Source organism: Scyliorhinus torazame, chromosome 24, assembly GCF_047496885.1.
Source record: "Scyliorhinus torazame isolate Kashiwa2021f chromosome 24, sScyTor2.1, whole genome shotgun sequence".
NCBI classification, from domain to species: Eukaryota; Metazoa; Chordata; class Chondrichthyes; order Carcharhiniformes; family Scyliorhinidae; genus Scyliorhinus; species Scyliorhinus torazame.
The window spans coordinates 49,921,365-49,927,581 of record NC_092730.1 but is presented as its reverse complement, the minus strand read 5'-3'; the positions used below and the strand labels follow the sequence as shown (position 1 = coordinate 49,927,581).

General features: G+C 44.6%; 1 non-coding gene across 1 annotated transcript; it reads left to right on the top strand.

Moving 5' to 3' along the window:
• Positions 1–5,882: 5,882 nt before the first annotated feature.
• Positions 5,883–5,955, top strand: trnak-cuu (transfer RNA lysine (anticodon CUU)). The gene has a single exon. It is a non-coding gene; the product is annotated as a tRNA-Lys (tRNA).
• Positions 5,956–6,217: the final 262 nt, after the last annotated feature.

Here is a 6,217-nt window from a genome sequence, read left to right as displayed (position 1 = left end):
CACACTGATTCTGGTCAGCATAGTTCAGATAATTTACTTTCGTGCTGAACGGTTGTTCTGTGAAGGGGATGTGATTTATTCTGTGACGTTGTTCTGATGAGAAAGTGGGGAATGACTTGAATCACCTTCATGGAAGGAAGTTCGGGACGGCAGTTTCACCTCTCTGGGAACATTGATCACGCTCTTACTGATTTCTTCAAGCTTTGCTTCAAGTCCGACCCCAGAGAAGACAACTACGAGCAAAGTGGCGCAGCGGACGTGTGCTGGACCCCTAACCCACAGGTCGATGGATCTAAACCATCCTCTGCTATTTAAATTCTCACTCACACGAAACGGAAACAAGTTGCTATATGTCAGCAGCACATCTGCCTTTTTCTTTATTAGTATCAAAGTTTTGCTTTCAGTCTGATCCGCTCTTTGGCACCGGTTATTCAGCTACCCACAGTACAGTCGAGGAGACTAAGTTGAGTTCTCCCAGAACATTCTTCTGGCTCCTCTAGTGGATGAACGTTCACCTGATTGGACAGTGGAGGGGTTCTTCGGCTACTTGTCCGTGAAATCAGCACCGGAAGCAGCTGTGGAGAGAGATTGCAGTCGCCAGAATGCAAATCTCCATTTGTACACTTCACGTCGCTCAGATCTTAGACTCTCAATAGCTTCGTGTGAGGAAGAGGTCGAGCGGCAATTCGGTTTTTGTTGATTGGAGCAAACTGTTCAATGCAGCAATGAGAAGCTCCTTAACCCCCAGCGGGGTGGATAAGGATGGCACTCAGATACAGGACTCTGGCTCGGGATTAAAAGTAGGGAAAGCATCTATTGTTTGAAATGAAATGATGATGAAGATAGAATTTATGTCGATTTGCGAAAGGATCTTAGTTTGGACGACAGCCGAGTGGTCAAAGTTGCTGCGTTTAGATCGAAGCCTCTACTAGAGGCGTGGGTTCGACTCCCACTCCTGATATTGATTTTTTCTCCAGGAGGTTAAATTTCTCCAGCAATATTTTCAACATCAGGAAGATCCAATACCTCCCTTTCAGTGGAAAAGCGTTGGTCTCAGGACATGAGATTCTTGTTTAAATACGCACAGCAAGACCACACAGGCAAAAGCGCAGTTAATGCCTCGATAATCTGCTTCAGTGACTCTGGTTGAGGAATTAATATTGAGCACAGGACTCCGGGTAAAATTCATCTTATCTTCTTGTAAATAGTCTGGCTGGTCGGAGTGATTACATCCGTCTGAGAGGGGAAGTTGGAAACTCGGTTTCTATTGTTATTTACTGCTGGATAAAACTTTATTTCCTTATTGGCCCCCTGTGATGTATTACTGGATATCGTTATTTCTCTATATTGCCCCTCTGTTGGGTACTATTGGATAACGTTTCCAGTCCAGCTTTGACAAATGGTCACCTGGACTCGAAGCGTTTGCTCTTTCCTCTCCCGACAGATGCTGTCAGATCTGCTGAGATTTTAAGGCATTTTCTCTGTGGTTCCCTATGTGTGAGCTTTACAATGTTGTACTGCGTCATGCTGTCTCCTTCATTCTTGGGACTAATGTCGGGATGAGACTGCAAGAATGTTTCTGATAGGCATTTGCTGCAAAGCAAACAGGAACGTGTGTTATGTTTTCTTTTTGTGTCAGGGAGAATGTAAATAGCAGAGAACTACCTCGATTCCTCGACCTCGGGCTAATGGCCCAGCACGCTTCCGCTGCGGCAGTCTGCTCCTTAAACCAGGAGCTACGATTTTACTGCCCTGCGGTAGCCACACAAGTATTCACTTCCTCATTTTTTTTCTTTCAACTAGAACACACGTTTGAGCACAGTAATTCTGGTCAGCAAATTTCAGATAATTTACTTGCGTTCTGAATGTTGTTCTGTGAAGGTGATGTGATTTCTTGTGTGACGTTGTACTGATGATAAAGTGGGGAGTGACTGGAATCACCTTCATAGAATGAAGTTCGGGGCGGCAGTTTCACCTCTCTGGGAACATTGATCACGCTGTTAGAGATTTCTTCAAACTTTGCCTCAAGTCCGACCCCGGACAGGGTCAACCACGAGCAGCGTGGAGCAGCGGCCCATAAACCAGAGGTCGATGGATCGAAACCATTCCCTGCTATATATATTCTCAATCACACCAAACGAAAACAAGTCGCTATTTGTCAGCAGCACATCTACCTTTTTCTTTATTAGTATCAACGTTTTGCTTACAGTCTGATCCGCTCTTTGACACCTGTTCTTCAGCTACCCACAGTATAGTCGAGGTGACAAAGTTGACTTCTCCCAGAACACTCTTCTGGCGCCTCTCCTGGATGAACGTTCTCCTGTTTGGAAAAAGGAGGGATTCTTCGGCTACTTGTCTGTGAAAGCAGCACCGGGAGCAGCTGTGGAGAGAGAATGCAGTCGTCAGGATGCAACTCTCCAATTGGATACTTCACGTCGCTCAGATCTTAGGCTTTCAATATCTTCGAGTGAGGAACAGGTAGAGCGGGAATTCGTTCCTGGTTGATTGGAGCAAACTGATCAATGCAGCAATGAGGAGCTCCTTAACCATCAGCGGCCTGGACAAGGATGACACTCAGATACAGGACTCTGGCTGGTGTTCAAAAGTAGGATAAGCATATCTTGTTTGAAATGGAATGACGATGAAGATAGAATTTGAGACGATTTGTGCACGGATCTTAGTTTCGGCGACAACGCATCAGGGTGACTGAACGGACAAAGGTTCAGGCCGCAGTCTCTTCTGGAAGCGTGGCTGCGAATCCCACTCCTGATATTGACCTTTCCCCCACGAGGTTAATTTTCTCCAGCGAGATTTTCAACCTCACGAATGTCCAATACCTTCCTTTCAATGGAAAAGCGTTGGTCTCAGGACATGAGATTCCCGCTTAAATACGCACAGCAAGACAACACAGGCAAAAGCGCAGTTAATGACTCGATAATCTGCTTCAGTGACTTTGGTTGAGGAATTAATATTGATCCCAGGACTCCGGGTAAAATTCGTCTTCTCTTGTAAATTGTCCGGCAGGTTCGATTGTTCACATCCGCCCGAGAGGGGAAGATGGGAACTTGGTTTCTATTGTGATTTGTTGCTCGATAAAGCTTTATTTCCTTATATGCCCCCTGTGAGTTATTAATGGATATCGTTATATATCTATATTGCCCCTTTGTGGGGTACTACTGGATATCGTATCCGGTCCAGCTTTGACAAAGTGTCATCTGGACTCGAAACGTTAACTATTTTCTCTCCCTACAGATCTGGTCAGTCTTGCTGAGACTTTAAAGCATTTTCTCTGTGGGTCCCTCTGTGTGAGCTTTACAATGTTGTAATGTGTCATGCTGTCTGCTTTATCCTGGGTTTAATGTCGGGATGAGACTGCAAGAAAGTTTCTGATAGGTATTTGCTGCAAAGTATACAAGAACGTGCGTTATTTTTACTTTTTGTGTCAGGGAGGATGTAAATAGCAGAGAATAGCCTCGATTCCTCGATCTCGGGCTAATGACCCAACACGCATCCGCTGCGGCACTCTGCTTCTTAAACCAGGAGCTACAACATTACTGCCCTGCGGAAGCCACACAACTATTCACTTCCTCATTTTTTCTTTCAACAAGAACACACGTTTGAGCACACTGATTCTGGTCGGCATAGTTCAGATAATTTACTTTCGTGCTGAATGGTTATTCTGTGAAGGGGATGTGATTTCTTCTGTGACGTTGTTCTGATGGGAACGTGGGGAGTGACTGGAATCACCTTCATAGAAGGAAGTTCGGGGCGGCAGTTTCACCTCTCCGGGAACATTGATCACTCTGTTACTGATTTCTTCAAGCTTTGCCTGTATTTATAGAACGAATACACAAACAATGAAGCGGGAGAATGTATTAAATCAGAGATTGGATATTCTTGTAACCAATATGGCTGTAATGGGAATCCTTCATTTTCCGATAGATCGGGGTGAGCTGGGTCGCTCAGTCAAAATCAGATATCTGGGGATTTAAATGTGATTACTACAGTGATAATATTTAACCATGTTAATGTTATTTTGCTCCAATTGAAACGTGTCACGAATACCTCGTTACCTTGTTGCACAACTTGCTTTCAGCCAGGAGATGGCAGCAGTGCGCAATAGTTTGCGTCTCCTGATTGTGTCCACAGATCTCGATAGGAATGGAGCTGCTGCTTCCCGGGGAGCTGCCAAGCAAGAGGCACAGATATTGACCAACTGCACCCGCTCCAAATAGATTCCCCAAATTACTGAACAAAACAAAAACAAGCACAAATCATATTTTAAGAAACTATGACAGTGACTCTGAAAACAATACACCAACACCTCTGAAAGAATCGATTTGCTGTAACTAATTAAAGATGAGCCGTTTCAATATCAGCAGTAATTCCTTACCAGTTCTCAGACAGGCACCGACTAGTTAGAAGTTTGCTTCACTTTTCAAGGTCTGGCTCAATAAAATCAATCACAGGCCCATGATCTGCTTTCCTCCTGTTCTCAGACACATCCACTTTGTACAAGGGCGCACTAACTGGTTTTCAGAGTAAGAGTCAGACTGCAGTCACTTCGTTCTCTCTCGATCCCTTTATCCCAGAACCACCTCACAACCAGGAATGGAACTTCTCACAGAGCCAAGAATGGAATAGTTTGTCGATTCTTCCACTGATTCAGGACCGCCCATCGCCAGGATGTATTCGTCCAAAAGAGTTGGGATGAAATAGGGCTGAGTTTCACTGTATCCAATCAGTCCCCGGAGAAGCACAAAAACAGTGAGTGAGGGAGAGAGAAAGAAACAAAGAAACAGATAGAGAGATAAAATATGTTCCATTTCTAACACGATCTTTTTACCCCAAAAAACATTCAGCTGAATGAAACCGAACCACGTTTCCATTCGCTGCCGTTGCTGCTTCTCCTTCCAAACGTTGCAGGAAACGTTATTATTTATTGATTGTTGTTTTGAGTGCGAGCTTCTTTATATTTCGTTCAGTTTCCAAAACAAATGCTGAACATCTGACTGACTCAAACCGTTCATTTACAAACATTCCAATTCATTCTCGAGTCAGTGGCTTGCGCGGGGAGTTTAGCAAACACTTCGAAACACAGTCGCTGCGAGCAGAGTTCGAACCAGCGTGGAGAAGCCCCACGGGATTTCAAGTCTAACGCCTTAACCACTCAGCCATCGCAGCTCTGTCTAGTGTGCCATTCATTAGTAATTTGGTCGATAGAATACATTCTAAAACCAGCCTGGAATCACTCCAGGAAGTTATTGCATTCAAACGATCAACGGGGCCCCGGTGTTTATGTGAGGAGGGGTTGAATCTTCGTGGAAAATGACCATTGGATTTGGAGAGAGGCCTTGAGAGACTCGAAAACCTCAGCTCCCTAAACGCACAATTCCACCGATTAAATAGATTGTGGAACAACATCAGTTACATTGGAAATATATTAGAAATTCAAATGGAACAGGACCACACTTTACAGTCTGGAAGAAAATTTAAATGATGAAATCTAGAAATTACAGCACAGAAGGAGACCTGTGCAGGCCGAACGGTCACCTGATGACGCAACTAAAATGGTCACGTGTCGGGATTTCGGCAGTTCCCCGGATCGCGGTCAGAGCACAAGCCAGGAGGTGCTGCTCAATTATTAAGTCAGTTATTTTTTATTACATGTCATTGGTCGTCAGTCATTGAGAGACCAGCATTCCTACATGGTATCAGGAGTGGGCAGAACGTCTTCACCGTATCAACATGCTTGTATCACAGAATCGTAGAATATACAGCTCAGAAGTAGGCCATTCGGCCCAACAAGTCAGCACTGACCTTCCGAATGAGCACCGCAGCAACTCTCTTCAAGAAGAGGTTTAATAGACAATGCACCAGCAGCCCGGCTAGCTCAGTCGGTAGAGCATGGGACTCTTAATCCCAGGGTCGTGGGTTCGAGCATCACGTTGGGCGCTTTCTTGTTATTATCTGAAAATATTGATGCTGAATGAACTGTCTTCATAACAGGAACACAAGGTTATGTCCCTTGACTGGGAATCCAGAGGTCTAAAGGAACCTCGTGACAAAATTTAATAAATATGTAATTAAAATTTCGTCTCAGAAACAGCGCAGAAAGGTTCTGCTTCCGACGGATCTTACTTCCACAACTGGGAACACATTACACAACAGATAATGATTTGACACAACGACAGTGAAGATCTGTAACCGGCAGTGT